The 17004-nt window shown below is 36.0% G+C and overlaps 1 protein-coding gene across 10 annotated transcripts in view; it reads right to left on the bottom strand.

The window, feature by feature from the left end:
• Nucleotides 1-17004, bottom strand: part of SLC16A7 (solute carrier family 16 member 7) — a 170354-nt gene that overhangs the window by 97778 nt on the left and 55572 nt on the right. For 5 of the 10 annotated variants that reach the window (XM_077913618.1, XM_077913616.1, XM_077913614.1 and 2 more), the window contains one exon: nucleotides 7505-7560. The exons of 4 other annotated variants lie outside the window; for them this stretch is intronic. The gene's annotated coding sequence lies outside the window, so the exon portion shown is untranslated. Of the gene's footprint in view, nucleotides 1-7504; nucleotides 7561-14191; nucleotides 14241-17004 lie in introns of those variants that run through there. One more of the 10 variants, XM_077913619.1, reaches the window with a different exon arrangement.

Below are 17004 nucleotides of genomic sequence, written 5' to 3'. Positions count from 1 at the left end.
TAAAAGCTTTTCCTATAAGATCATACCAGTAAGGCATACAAATGGTCCAAAGGTATATGAAAAGATGCTCACCATCACTAATCATCATGGTAACGCAAAACAAAACCACAATGAGATACCACCTCACACCTGTTAGAAGGGCTATTATCTTTATTATTTTTAGAAGGTTTTTTTAATTGAAGTATAATCAACATACAGTGTTATATTAGTTTTAAGTGATAAAGTAATGATTCAACAATTCTCTACTCAGAGCTCATTAAGATAAGTGTACTCTTAATCCCCTTTATGTTTCATCTATCCCCCCCATCCTCCCCTCTTGCAGTTGCCAATTTTTCATCTGTTTTTTTTTTAAGATTTTTAAAATTTATTTATTCATGATAGACAGAGAGAGAGAGAGAGAGAAGCAGGCTCCATGCCAGGAGCCCAACGCAAGACTCAATCCCGGGACTCCAGGATCGCGCCCCGGGCCAAAGGCAGGTGCTAAACCACTGAGCCACCCAGGGATCCCCTTTTCCTCTGTTTTTAAGTCTGTTTTTTGTCTCCTTTTTCTTTGTTTGTTCATTTGTTTTGTTTTTTTTCTTAAATTCCACATACGAGTCAAATCATAAGGTATTTGCCTTTCTCTGACTGATTTATTTCACTTAGCATTATACTCTCTAGGTCCATCTATGTAGTTGCAAATGGCAGGATCTCATTCTTTTTTTTTTTCTAAGTAATATTCCAGTGTGTGTTTGTGTGTGTGTGTGTGTATCTTTATCTATTCATCTATGGATGAACACTTGGTTGCTTCCGTATCTTGGCTATTGTAAATAATGGTGCAATACACATAAAGGTGCTTACAGATTGCCAATAGACACACGAAAAGATGTTCACCATCATTAATCAACAGGGAAATGCAAACCAAAACCACAATGAAATAGCACCTTACACCTGTCACAGTGGCTAAAATGAAAAGCAAAAGAAACAAGTTTTGGGAGAATATAAAGAAAAAAAAAACCTTCCTGCACTGTTGGCAGGAATGCACACTGGTATAGCCATGATGGAAAGAGTATAGAGGTTCCTCAAAAAATTAAAGATAGAATCACCATAGGATCCAGTAATTCTACTAGTGGGTATTTACCCAAAGGAAACAAACAAAAAACAGTAATTCAGAGGATATATTCACCTTTATGTTTATTGAAGAATTATTTATAATAGCCAAGATATAAGAAGCCCATTATTAACAAGACAAATGATAACAAATGTTAGCAAAGATGCAGAGAAAAGGACACTTACGCACTGTTGGTAAGAATTTAAATTAATAAAGTCACTATGGGAAAGAGGAAGGAGATTCCTAAAAATTTAAAAATAGAATTATTCTAAGATTCAGTAGTGCCAATTCTGGGTATATATCCAAAGGAAATAAAATCACTAACTCAAGGACGTATCTGCACCCTCATGTGCATTGCAGCATTATTCACAGTAGCCGGGACATAGAAACAAACTGTTTGTTGAAATGTTCTAAGTATTTGAATCGATAAAGAAAATGTGAGATTTTCATATATAATGTGTACACACACACACACAAAAATATACACATACATGCAATGGAATACTATTTAGTCATTAAAAAAGAAGGAAAGTCTGCCATTTATGACAACATGGATGGGCTTTGAGGGCATTATGGTAAATGGAATAAATCAGACAGAAAAAGAGATACTGTATGATCTCACATATGTAGAATCTAAAAATATTGAACTCATAGACACGGAGAATAGAATAGTGGCTGCTAAAGGTTAAGGAGTGGGGGAATTGGGGAGACGTTACCTAAGAGTACTAACATCTAGTGCTAAGTAAGTTCTGAGGACCCAATATATAGCACAGTGACTATAGTTGGCAAAACTTCATTACATACTTCAGAGTTACTAAGAGAATAGATCTTAAATACTCTCTTAAATACAAAATAAAAACAGTAACTATATAAGGTGATGGAAGTGTAAACTACCCCCAGGGTGGTAATCATTTTACCATATGTAAATGTATCAAACCATCACATCATATATTTTACATTTATACAATATTATACTTCAGTAAAGCTGAGAAACACACACACAAAAGCAGTGGATCAATACAGAGTTTAGAATGACAGCTACCTCTGAGGTGCCCGGATGGCTCAACGGACTAAGCAGTTAAGTGGTCCAGTCCTGATTTTGGCTCAGGTCGTGATCTCAAGGTCGCGAGATGGACCCCCACCTCAGGCTCCACATTGGGTGTGGAGTCTGCTTAAGATTCTCTCCCCGCCCTTTCCCTCTCTCTCTCTTAAAAAAAACAATTTAGGACAACAGTTCCTTCCTTTGGGAGCAAGTTAGGGATGAAAGAGGAGAGGAACAGTCATTTCAAGGGATGTTTCTAATAAATTCTTCAGTTGAATGGTAGGTTTCTGGATATTTGTTATATTAATATGCATTCTAATTTATGTATGTTACTTAAAACATTTTGTATTTATCAAATATGTTTTTGTGATAGATAAAATACATAATAATAGTAATGTTATTTTATCTTCTTGGTAGGTGAAAATACTGTAGGAAGGAATTGTATATTATTTTCTTTCCCTCTATTTCCTGCATTTTGTTTCCTTTTCAAGGTGACATACTTTAATTCTTTAAAAAAATAAATTTATAATGTTATAATAGTTGAAAATACTCCTGAGAAGAAAGAGAAAAGTGATTTCTTAGTTTTCTGTTTTCCAGAAATTATAAGCTCCATTAGTGAGGGCTGTACCTAATTGTGTATGATTGTTTTTCAAGTACATTTGCTGTGCTCAAATAGATAATTGAAACAAAAATCCAATAATTAGTAAATGGATTTTGATATAAGAATTAGGCTTATTGTTAGGCACAAATTAAAAAAAATTGTATCAGGAGCTACTTGACATCAAAAAAGAAAAGAGCAGGACCATATCAGCATACTTAGAAACACACTGCAACTATACATTTTAAAAATAAAGTTTTAATTTAAAATGTTTAGTTTATTCAAAATGCACATGTCCTCAATATAAAAGAAATTGAATTTTTTTATCCAATTAGTGAAAGCACATAGTCAAAATACCAAAAAATGAGGTAAATTTTTTTTACTAGAAGCGTAATAAATCAGAAGCAAACTCCGTCAAATGTTAGTCATTGAGAACATCAATCTGTACAATGACTCTGCTGTCAACTTCAGGTTTGAGGCTTAATCATTTCAGAAGCAAGAAAGCCATGAGTCATATTTTACCCAAGAGACACTTGAGAACACATATTCATGCTGTTACCCTCATAAATTTCTTGACAATTTGCCTCAAGGTCAATTGGCAATGAAATAATAGAAATGTTAAATTTTGAACAGATTATGTGAAGGTGGATTTAATGAATATGTAGCCTGCACTGTCATTTGGTCTCATATACATATCCATTGGCAAATATGAGGCAGCCTGCAAAACTAGTAAAACACACAATAGTCCTGAAGTACTCTTAAGTAAGTGCATGACATATAAGCACCAAATAATATCAGTATATCTGATTCCAAATCATTTTTTTAAAAGGTTAGCCTTTGGAGTTTAAAAAAATGTTGTATATCCAAAGAAGCATAATTCATTAGTTCATGATACCTACCTAAATTTTATTATATCATGCATATTTATTTAAATACCATGATGCAAAAATGGTAATAATGCAAAATTGCCTAGAAGCTATTCCCCTCCCTGCATCTACCTCTCAAAATAGTTCTCTTTCATATTTACTTTGGACCTGGCCATGTGACTTACTGTGCGTGTAGTAGTCGGTGCAGGCTATCCTAACAAAATACCATAGACTGGGGGGCTTAAACAGCAGAAAGTAGTTTTTTCACACTCTGGAGGCTGGACATCCAAGATCAAGGTGCCAGCATGGTTGCATTCTGGTGAAAACCTTTTTCCTGACGCGCAGAAAGCCACCTTCTGCGGGCTCACATGGCTTTTTCTTAATGCACATGTGCAGACAGAGAGATATCAAGCTTTGTGGTATGTCTTCACACTAGGGCAACAATTCCATCAGACCTTGTCCCTACTCTCCTAACCTAGTTACCTCCCAAAGGCCCCATCTCCAAATACCATTACATTGAGGGGTAGGACTTCAATGGATTTGGGGTGGAGACCCAAACACTCAGTCTGTAACACTGGCCGATGCAATAATAGCAAATAAGAAACAAGTGGGTATTTAAAAGCCATTTGTGCATTTGATAACCTCTCTTGGGAGCCCTGCCATCACTACCCAACCCAAGCTGGCCTGCTGCTACAAAGGAACATGTGGCTTTGTTCCATCATTGTTCTTGCTGATCCAGACTAGCTCGGTCATGAGTAAAATGACCTTAGAGCTGAGGATTAGTCTCACCACTCTCTGAGGCAATTATAATCACAGATTACTACCACTCTCCACACCTCATTGGGCCTTTCAAATATTAACTTAGTATTGTGACTTAGGCCCACATATTTCTCCTTGGACACTGTGATATTCATTAATGATCATCTTAAACAGTTCTACCACCAGAGTTCTGCCAAAAGAAGCTTCCTTTAGTCTAGCATTTGATTCACAAATATTTATCTAACAACTCCTACAAGGAAAGAGTTCAATAGACTAAAATTAGAGGCACAACAATGGGGCAAGACACAGCTCATGCATTCACAAAGTATGTAATTCTTTGGGAGACATCAACAAGAAAAGGTGGCAAATTACAATACTCTTGTGGTAGCTTTTCTCAACTGCAATGATCTGAACCAGCAAATACAGAAATGACTTGAGTGACTATTTCCTCAATGGTCCCAAATATCTTACATAAACATTATACACCTCAATACAAAGGAGGTATGTTAATTCAGTCCATTCTAAGACTCATGGCATTAAGTTGTAATCAAACTCTAGTTGGGAAAAAAGTCTATGGTAATAAATGGCTAATAGCCATTGTATTAGGAAGTATAATCAAATCAGCCTGAGGAGATTATAAATGTATTTTTCTTGAGTCTTTATTGGTGAACATGAGTACTTAAGTGAAAAGAAAAGAGAAAAATAATCCAAAAAGAATATTTTGGGGGTGCTTGGCTGGCATAGTCAGCAGAGCAGACAAGTCTTGATCTCAGGGTTGCAAATTCAAGCCCCATGTTGGGCATAGAGCCTGTTTAAAAAGAATAAAGTAAAAAGAAAAAAAAAGAATATTTTGTACAAGTTTTTGGTAAGAGAGATGCTAGTACACCTGGAGAACTGATAAATCTGGCTCCCTCTTTCTGATAGTTAGCCAAAGATGCCCCAGAAAATGTCAGAGCAAAGTCCAACAGAGACTAAAGTCACTTGGAAGAAGTAATAGACATAATGAAAAACACAGTTTCATCTTTATAAAGTGTTTCCAATATTAAATTCAGTGTTATAAGAAATAGATGTTATGATTTTTTCATTGTTGCTGACTTATGTCCTTCTAGGCTGTATTAGACAGTTATTTACTATTTCCATGATTTTAACCTACATTAAGGAGAAAAATGTATTAACTAAATATTGATATAAATTGCCTTCCTGCTAAAAATTACAAAGGACTATCAGTAGACAATAAAAACCCCATATTCACTGGCAACTTGTCTAGTCCATAAGAAACTGCATCCCTTTACTGAATTAGGTTTAATTTTGTTCAACATCCTGGGATTCTTATCTTCCATATTTATTCCATGTTGATGACATGGTCTTACTAGAATATTTCAGAAGTAGCCTAAAGAAACAACTGAATCTATTTGCCAACTACTGTCAAAAAGAATAGCTCAGTATTAATTTTGCTAAACCTAACTCATCATTTTTGGTAGATATTCTTCTACATCCAGATATAAAATGCTAAATACTCTATCCAACAGGTTAGCTTCATTATACGTGACACTGTGATGTAGAAAAATCATCCTGACATGCTTATTCCATCACTCCAAATTCTAAATTTTTTAAGAGCCTTGTAAGTTATTTTATGATAGAGGTGATAGAAACTTCCTGACTACAAAAAGTCAGGATCAACTCTTTTATGCTTTAGAGTCCAGAATTCTGCAGCTTTATTAAAGCTTTGGTTCAAATAGCTGACTAGATCCAAAACTGCATTTGAATTAAAGTTCTTGGACTACTATAAAGTACTCTTGCAGAACCATATTGGTATAGAGATGGAACATCCTTCCTCCAGGTAAGAATACAAGTAAAGCTATGATTTTACATACTAATGTCATTTTTCCATTGTCTCACACAATTAGAATATAAAGCAGATCTATCCTATTGCAATAGGTGATACAGAACTGCCAGCCACTTCAGCCTTGATTGTTTGCTATCCAACTTTAGTCAAAAGTCAGCTAATAGATCAAGATATTTCTATAGAGGAGAGGTCTTCTGGGGGGAAAGGTTAAATAGGTGATGGAGATTGAGGAGGGCACTTGTGATGAGCACTAGGTGTTGTATGTAAGTGATGAATCACCAAGTTCTACTATGGAAACTAATATTACACTGTATGTTAATTAACTGGAATTAAAATTGAAGCTTTAAAAAGAAAGGTGTTCCTGCAAATTTGCATTTGGATATAAGCTCTCTGCTGCAAGCACATGATGATGAAAAATATATCTGAAAAGAGAAACCAAAATAAATAACTAAACTAAATGGTAATGGTAATGGTAATAATAATAGTAACAATAATAAACATCTCCACTGACTACAAGCACAGTGTGGTGAAACATGAGTCTGCTGGCCACTCTTGAAAACTGTGTGAAGGTTTCTCAAAGAATTAAAAATAGAGCTACTGTATGACCCAGCAACTGCACTGTTGAGGATTTACCCCAAAGATGCAGTGAAAGACTGAGATACCTGCACCCCAGTGTTTATAGCAGCAATGTCCACAGTAGCCAACTGTGGAAGAAGCCTCGGTGTCCATTGACAGATGAATAGATAGAGAAGATGTGGTCTATGCAATGGAATATTCCTCAGCCATTAGAAACGATGAATACTCACCATTTGTTTCAATGTGGATGGAACTGGAGGAGGGTATTATGCTAAGTGAAGTCAGTCAATCAAGAAGGACAAACATTATATGGTCTCATTCATACGGGGAATATAAAAATTAGTGATAGGGAATAAAGGGGAAAGGAGAGAAAATGAGTGGGAAGTATCAGAGAGGGAAACAGAACATGAGAGACTCCTAACTCTGGGAAATGAACAGGGGTAGTAGAAGGGGAGGTGGGTGGGGGACTGGGGTGATGGGGTGATGGGCACTGAGGGGGGTACTTGGTGGGATGAGCACTGGGTGTTATGCTATATGTTGGCAAATCGAACTCCAATAAAAAATATACAAAAAATTAAAACCTAAAACAGACAGTAAAAAGCCAAAAAAATAATAAGTCTGCTGGAATCTGGAGCCAGAAGCAGTCAATGAAGCAAAAGTTCATGTTCTGTGTAGTAGAGGGAGGACTTGAACAAGTGTTCCATGCAAGATCAGAGATGAGACTCACCCACTGATGCAAGCCAGGTGCCAGTCTAGGCCTGTCTTCCACTCCCTCAATTCCTCCTGAATGGAAGAAACAAAAATAAAACCGTTGCCCATCACCACCTGGGGCAATATTTTTTTACACTGAAGCCAAAGACACACAGGCAGAACTTTGCAACAAAAATCAAATGAAGCTAGTCCACGGCTTATGTCTAGATTTCTATAGATTTCACACAAGCACAGGATGTGGAGGAGTAAGAACTCTCTTACACTTTGAAAACAGATTTTTGAAGCGATGCATATCTTATAATCATTAATTCCTCTCCTATGTACCCGTTTGTGCACAAGAAGACAAGTAAAGAATGTTTGTAGCTACATGGAAATAAGAGTTTTAAAAAATTGGAAACAATTCAAATGTACATCAATAAAAGTTTAGATAACTAACGTATGTACATTCTTGTTAAAATGTCTATATTACCCAAAGCAATCTATACATTTAATGCAATCCATATAAAAATGCCAAAAGCATTTTTCACAGAACTAAAACAAACAATTCTCCAATTTGTATGGAACCACAAAAGACTCCACGTAGCCATAACAATCTTGAAAAAGAAAAGCAAAGCTGGAGGCCTCACAATTCCAAACTTGCAAGTTATATTACAAAGCTGTACTGACCAAGACAGTGTGGTACTGACACAAAAACAGATGCACAGATCAATGGAACAGAACAGAAAACTCAGAAAGGGACCCACAACTATATGGTCAACTGATCTTCGACAAAGCAAGAAAGAATATCCAATGGAATAAAGATAGTTTCTTCCACAAATGGTATTGGGAAAACTAGGTAGCAACATGCAGAATGAAACTGGACCACTTTCTTACACCATATACAAAAATCGATTCAAAATGGATGAAAACTTAAATGTGAACCAGGAAACCATCAAAATCCTAGAGGGGAACACAGGCAGAAACCTCTTTGACCTCAGCCATAGCAACTTCCTACTAGACACGTCTCTGGAGGCAAGGGAAACAAAAGCAAAAATAAACTATTGGGACTTCATCAGGATAAAAGGCTTCTGCACAGCAAAAGAAACAATCAACAAAACTAAAAGGCAACCTACTGGATGGGAGAAGAGATTTGCAAATGGCATCTGTGATAAAGGGTTAGTAGTCAAAATCTATAAAGAACATATCACGCTGAACACCTCAAAAATTAAAAATCCAGTTTAAAAATAGGCAGAAGACATAAATAGATATTTTTCCAAAGAAGACACAGATGGCTAACAAACACATGAAAAGATGCTCAACATCACTCATCCTCAGGGAAATACAAATCAAAACTACAATGAGATCACCTCACACCTGTCAGAATGGCTAAAATTAACAGCACAGGAAATAACAGATTTTGGTGAGGATGTGGAGAAAGGGGAACTCTCTGCACTGTTGGTGGGAATGCAAACTGGTGCAGCCACTCTGGAAAACAGTATGGAGTTCCTCAAAAAGTTAAAAATAGGACCATTCTATGATCCAGCAATTGCACTACGAGGTATTTACCCAAAGGATACAAAAACACTAATTCAAAGGGACACATGCACCCCAATGTTTACAGCAGCATTACCCACAATAGCCAAATTATGGAAACAGCCCAAGTGTCCATGACTGATGAATGGATAAAAAAGAGATGATACACACACACACACACACACACACACACATACACACACACACACACACACACAATGAATGTTATTCAGACATAAAAGAAAAGAATCAAATCTTGCCATTTGCAACAATGCGACTGGAGCTAAAGAATATTACACTCAGCAAAATAAGTCACAGAAAGACACATACCAAAAAAAAAAAAAAAAAAAAGAAAGACACATACCATAGGATTTCACCCATATGTGGAATTTACAAAACAAAACAGATGAACATAGGGGTAAAAAAAAAAAAAAAAAGAAAAAAAAAAGACTCAACTACAGAGAACAAATTGATGGTTACCAGAGGGGAGGTGGGTGGGGGAAAAGGTTAAAAGAGTAGCAGGGATTTAGGAGGGCCCTTGTGATGAGCACTGGGTGTTGTATATAAGTGATGAATCATGAACTTCTACACCTGAGACTAGTATTACACTGTATATTAACTAACTGGAATTTAAATAAAAACCTGAAAAAAAATATGTATATTCATGGAATGGAATATACAGAGTTAATATATACACAGCTAAACTATATGTTTGAGCCAGCTCAAATAAATCATATGGCAAAAGGATTAATCAGTATGATGCCAATATATGAAGTCTGATAACTCATAAAACTTTATGAAATATTATACATAGAAGCACATATATATATGTGTGTGTATATATAAAATATAAAACTAATAATAAGAATAACCCTCAAATTCAGCAAGTCCATTATTACAGGGAACAGGTAAGTGAAGAAGGGGAGAAGAGGGGAGGGGAGAAAAGCATGGGTCTCCCTCTGCATCCATGCATCATGAGTCCTTAAGTACTAGTAACTATACTATGCACATACTGTGTGCTTGGCACCATTCTAGGCACTGCGGATAAGCGATCAACAAAACGGACTAAAACTCCTGCCCTTACACAACTTATGTTCCAGTAGAAAAAGAGGAGGAATCAGAGAAGAAACTTGCCTGACAAGTTTGGCATGAAGCAGAGTCGAGGTACACTGTAACCCATACCCAGATATACAAAGAAGAGTTATGATGCCAGGTTATTTTAACAGAACTCTCGGGTTAGGTGGGAGAGGGGATACATGCACTATATATGGATTCGTGTCTCCAAGAACTTCTAAGCAACCTATACCACTCTGAAAATAAGTCATCAAAGAAGGAATGGAGAGGCAAAAGATAAAAAGTAGAAATACTAGTTTCCCTAGAAAATCTCCAAATTCCCAATCAACTTTTATCTGGGGGATAAAAAAGACAGATAAAAGAAAACACTGAGAAAAAAAAAAAAAAAAACAGGTGCTTCTCCATATGCTTTCTCCTCTACCTACTGTCTGCGATGGCTAATACCATGCATCCACTTGGCCTGGCTATGGTGCCAGCTGTTGGGTCGGCCGATAGCCTCGATAACCGCTGCACAGGTATTTTTTTTTTTAAGATTTTTTATTTATTTATTCATGATAGTCACAGAGAGAGAGAGAGGCAGAGACACAGGCAGAGGGAGAAGCAGGCTCCATGCACCGGGAGCCCGATGTGGGATTCGATCCCGGGTCTCCAGGATCGCGCCCTGGGCCAAAGGCAGGCGCCAAACCGCTGCGCCACCCAGGGATCCCATGCACAGGTATTTTATAGAAGTAATTCACATTTATGACCAATTGACTTGAAGTGAAGAAAATTGCCCTTCACAAGGGTGAGCCTCATCCAATCACCTGAAGGCCTTAAGAGTGAAAACTGAAGTTTCCCAAAGAAGAAAGAATTCTGCCTAAGTCTCTAGCCTCCTGGCAGGCCCTACGAATTCTGGACTCAAGACCAAAACATCAGCTCTTACGTGAATCTCCAGCCTGCTAGCCTCTCTGCGGATTTCAGACCTGCCAGCCCTGTAACTGCATAAACCAAGTCCTTAAAACTAATCTCTCAGTCTTGCTTCATTGTAGAACTCTGACTGATGCAGAGGACACAGCACGGAGTTACAGAGGATTGTTCTCAAGCCTTAAAACCCAAGGGAACTTGTTCTGCTAAGTTGCAAATTTGCTTTAGACCAGTCACCCTTTTTTTTTTTTCCCTTCCACGCTCTTCCTTTTTGAAGGGGAATATCTATTCTATGTCTGTCCTACTGTTTTATCTTGGAAGCAGATGACTTGCTTTCTGGGCTTCACAGGTCCACAACTGGAGAGGAACCTTGCCCCTGAGGATCTATATACCCCAAGTCACACCCTTTAACCGATTTAGATAGAATTTGTTTTGTTTTGTTTTTATTTAGATAGAATTTGGGCTTAGAGGTGAGGTTACAATGGTTTACACTTTGGAGGACACTGGGATTGGATTGGGCGAACGTATTTTTTACATGGGAAGGACATGACTTTGGAGAGGGTCAGAGGTTGAACTGTGTCCCTAAAAAAAAAAAAGTACATTTAAGTCCTCACCTCCAATAGCCTATTTCCTTTTATTTGGAAATAGGGCCAATAAATACGTAGTTAAGGTTATGCTGGAGTAGGGTGGCTCCTAATCCAGTATGACAGGTGTCCTTATAAGAATACGAACAGATAAGACACAGAAATACAGACAGAAAGCCACGTGAAGACTGAGGCATGGATTGGAGTCACGTTCTCACAGCCTGGGTGTGGCCGTCAAAAGATAGAAGAGGAAAGGAAGGACCCTTTCCTTTTGAAGCTTCCAAGAAAGTACAGAGGATACAAAGCTCTCGTTTCAGACTTCAGATCTCTAGAGCTGAGAGAGATTAAGTTTCTGTTGTTTTTAGCCACCTAGTTTGTAGTAATGGCAGCCCTAGGAAGAGCTCAATAAGGGTTTATAGTCTACCAAGTAAAGTTTTATGTAGGTTCGCCTGATTCTCATACTAAACAAGCGAAGGAAGCGTTATTATTATTGTTATAAAGCCCATTTATAACTCACTTAACAGAGCCTCTTATAGGTTATGTGACTTATACACAATTTGCAAAGCAAGTTACCTGTGATGCTGAGGCCTTGAGCTAAGAGTTCCAACACTTACCCTCTACAGCATTGGGAGCTTGGTATTCTCTGTTTATCTTTTAGATAGATCTGTGTGTGTGTGTGTGTGTGTAGGTAGGTAACTGCAGAAGGGATTTAATAGACTTTTCAGCAATTCATGGAGCACATCTGATAATGGGCTAAAGGAACAGAGACTTTTTGATGGTAACCTGATTTGCATATTCCCAAAGGAAAACTGAGAAGTAGGTGAATATCCAATGGACACAGTGAATTAGAATAGCGCCTACATATTAATATGTGCAAGCCTGATTCTGAATATTGGCACATCTCATAATAAAGGTTGAATAGAAGAGTCTACTAAAAACGTGATAAGAAATCTATACATACTCCACTTTAAAAAACCACTGTCTTAATCGCCAGGGTCTCAAAACTTAAATTTTAAAATCCTCGTAAGCCAAATAATTGTTTTATCTCTGCAGAGCATGCAGATTATTTCAAAACTTAAATGAATATAGTTCCTATTTATATGCATATCTTTATTTTACTCATTTTTACATTTCTGTAATTAGTGAAACTACAGCCACTTAAACGTTAAGTTATAAATTATGAACGTGTCAGCATGGTTTTAATGCATATCAAACTGAGTATTGGCAACACTCTTCTTCTTTAACCTTGAGAATTTAAATGTACCTAAGCAAGTCCATATACGGAGAGAAGAACAGGACTATATACATGAGAATAAACGGACACACACATTTTAGCAATGTCAAGGGTCAATCTAGAAAATATCACCAGAGTATTACACCTTAAATGCCAGTGCTTATTTAGCTATACTTCCACATAAAAATGTATTAAGACATAAAATATGATTTCCCATTCAAAAAACAGTAGGAACGCTAATGACCATTAACTCTATTGTCCTCCAGTAAATGAAGACTTTGGTGTTAGTCCCAGGTCTCCCAATAGCTGTTGTTACTTTCCCTCTCTGGACTCTGGTCCTTGCACATAATGTGATGTTCTCCTAGATGCCTGCTAGCTCCAAATTCCAATTGCAAAATCACCGATCACTGACTGACATTTAATTGTAATTCAAAAGAAATATAAATGAAAAACCACCACAATAAAACTTAGCTTTTAATAATTACTCGTCTTTATCACTTGAGTCCCAATACAACCTCTAAAACCAGTTTTCTTGACCTTGGATGCTTGCTAAATTAAGATAACAATGTCCAGATGCTCTAGAAAAAAACGGGACTCTCTACATAAATTCTTCTAATTTGCAGCTCTAGTGGCTTAAACAATCCCTCTCTTTATCCTGGGAATTCAATGCAGAATATGATCACCTTATAAATGTATAGATATTTTTATTTTTAGAAACCAGCTTTGAAAACTGTAAAATTTAGTAAGCAATGTCTTTAATCACATCTAAACTATACAGATAGTATCACCTGCAATGTAACTGTCAATAACTTCTTATCTTGTCATAATACAATCCCTAATATTTTGGGAAGAAATTACCTAAGCCTCATAAAAAAATTAATTTATTTTTATAATTTTTCCAGTGAAGTACACACAGAAATTTATAAAACATGATTTAAAATGAGAAAATCAGCTTATTTTTGACATTGTTATATAACATCAAATAAAAATTAAATTTTAGTGATTAAAGATTGTGTTATTTTCAAAATGTCAGTGTTAAGCAAACCTTAAAATTTTCCTTACTAATGAAGACTTGGCAAGCTATATAATTTTAAGTAATTATGATTAATATATCTTTTTAGCCAAGAGGCTTAAGAATGACAAGTCAGTTTTAGAAAAACATTTAAATCCTATTTCCATCGAAAGCAAGCACAGAATACCTCATTAGCCTTAACTCTATACAACTCAAAAGCAAAATCTTTACAAAAGGGCTAGTCAATATTTATAGGTTCTTTTCATTGTTTTCCTTAAGCTTAGAACATGAAATCAGTTGATATTAATGAAAAAAAAAAAAACCCACGTCTATAATCTAAAGAATAGCCTAACATGGGTACAATTTGTATTCTTTAAAAGTTACCTGGATGGAGAACAGAAGTTTTCTACTTCTCGCAGGGCTCAGAGCTGAGAACAGAGGCAACTGATCATTAACTTTTAGCCAGAAGCAATCTTGCACACATACCTCAAGAGACTCTTTGCTTTTCCCTTTCCTCTCTCTTCTCTCAAATAGGGGAAAGGTAGCCCTCTATTTTCTGGAAGAACTTGCTTTGACAGGCACAATGAGTTCAGACTTTCACAGTGTAAAGTTAACTTGGCTTAGATCATATCCCAGCTCACAGAAAGCAACCATTTCTGTCAATTTGAACTGCTAACTTTAATCTTCTAATTCTTTTTCTCTGAGTTGATATACCACATTTTCAAGTGTATTTACCACCACGTGATTTCAAATTGTGTATAGAAAACAATGCAAAAGTCCTATAATATATAAATTAATATGCCAGTGACTCTTCACTGAGTCTAGGACTAGATAATTCAGTATGGTATGAACAATAATATAGAGGCCAAGGTCAGGAGCACCTGGGTGGCTCAGCTGGCTAAGTGTCTGCCTTCAGATCAGGTCATGATCCTGGGGTCCTGAGATGGAGTCCCAGGACCAAGTGCCGGATGAGCCTCAGGTGAAGCCCTCCATGGGGCTCCCTGCTCGGTGGGGAGTCTGCTTGTCCCTCTACCCCTCCCTTCCAATTCCCTCTCATGTGCTCTCACTTGTGCACACACGCATGTGCTTTCTCTCTCAAATAAATAAATGAAATCTCTGGGAAAAAAAAAAAAAAAAAAAAGGAGGCCAAGGTCATGTATTGAATTTCTCAAGCAGTTAGCTTCCTTTTGTTGTTTAATCATAAATCATATTCCGTATTGACCAGCCATCCTGTAAATGCATGTCCTCTATCAGAAAGGGTCCTAGCGTATGAGTGTGACATTTATTCTGATAGTGAGTCAGTGTCACCATCTCTGATTTGAAGAAATTACACTAACCTTTGGAGAAATGAAGAGCTATCATTTACTGGGTGTTTCTCATATGCTAGGTATTATTTTACCAAACAATTTATATCCATGACCTCTTTCTCTAAGCCATAAAATATAGACATTATGATACATACTAATGAGGACACTGAAGCTCATAGTTTTGATTACTCATATGTAAGGTCATTTGTCTGATAAATATTGGGTCCTGGATTCCAATTCTAGTTTGGATTCAAATCCCTGTTCCTCTCCAGTGAACAGCAGGCCATCCTACCCATGGTCAGTGGGTGAGGGGAATTTGATTCCTCACATAAAAGATGTTATTATTTATACCCAAGCATTAAGTGATAGCTAGCTGTAAAATATGCTGCTCAAATATTTTATTTATTTGTTTATCTATTTATTTAATTTTAAGTAGAATCCACATCTAGTGTGGAGCCCAACACAGAGCCCTAACTCAAAACCCTGAGATCAAGATCTGAGCTGAGATCAAGACTTGAGCTAAGATCAGGAGTTGGACGTTTACTCGAGCCACCCAGGTGTCCCCCAAACATTTTAAAGGGCTGCATTTCTAAATGCATATACTGGTTACAATAACCAAATAATAACATAAATAATCTCTGGACATTTCCACTAATTTATTTAATGAAATAAAGTAAATGCCTATATACATAATATGGCATGCAATTATTCTGTCTCTTTTATTAAAACTAAGTTCAAAAAATAAAATAAAATAGTTAAGAAATTTTGCCTAATGCAAAATTAGATATACACTGAAGCTGAAATACACAGAACAAATTGTACTATGGATTTCACATTTATGTAGTATATACAATAATCAAAAGCAGAGAACATCTTTACAGACAATCTTCAAATACCTCTGTTCGAGAACAGCACAGTGTTTAGTAGCTAACAAATGTTCAATTATATTTACTTGGGGTAAAAATTACCTGACATGATATAATTAATCAATTAATAACTTCATTTTGTACTCTGTAGATATACCTCAAAGTAGATTCATTTTCAAAAAAATGGAATAAAATTTCAATAAAGTCATGTGCTTTATCAACTGCTTTAATATATTACAAATATGATAAGACTTAATTTTACACAAAGAAATAATTATCACTTTATTAAGTAAAGCATGCTATTAATTATATCGAGAATGCTACATTTGAAAAGCTCTCAAATGTATAATTTATATTTTCCACTAGTATTATTATAAAAGTTCTACAACTAAACAAAATGAGAATTACAGACACATATCTAAGTTTGATATGTAAAAATTATGTCATCAAGAAAGTAACTTAATATAAGGCCCATAAAGATTAGAGTTGGGAGGAGGCTGTACAATATATTTTGTACTTATTTTATATGATTTGGTTTATGGTTATCACAATATTAAATCCTTAAAAAATTACTATCCAAGGGATAGAACCCATGGTCTGTTAAGAAAGTCCATCAGAAAAATTTAGAGAGCTCTTAATTATAAATATTTGCTTTTTCAATGTAGAATTTATTTTTCTTCATATAAGATATTTCTCCCACCAAATTATTTTATCATCTTACTTAAATATACACTTTTAGCAGATCTACCAAAAAAGTCAAAAAATTACCTAAGTTAAAATTAGCATTTGCTGAAGTAGAAAAAATGGCAAATATAACTAACTGTCTTTAACTTGCAACTTTGGACACCTATGTAATCACAGTAAAACATTCAACAAGTTGGCTTTTTTTCAAATGAGAAATGTATCTTAGTTAAATCACAGAGAAATCATGTTATTAAAGTTGAACAACTAAATTCTGTGGGATGTGAGATAAATACTGACAGTCATGTTTGCTACACAAACCTTTGAGAATAGAAAAGCCACG

This window comes from Canis aureus, chromosome 11 (assembly GCF_053574225.1).
Source record: "Canis aureus isolate CA01 chromosome 11, VMU_Caureus_v.1.0, whole genome shotgun sequence".
NCBI lineage: Eukaryota > Metazoa > Chordata > Mammalia > Carnivora > Canidae > Canis > Canis aureus.
The sequence above is the reverse complement of the archived record's forward strand: the minus strand, read 5'-3'. Positions and strand labels throughout refer to the sequence as shown.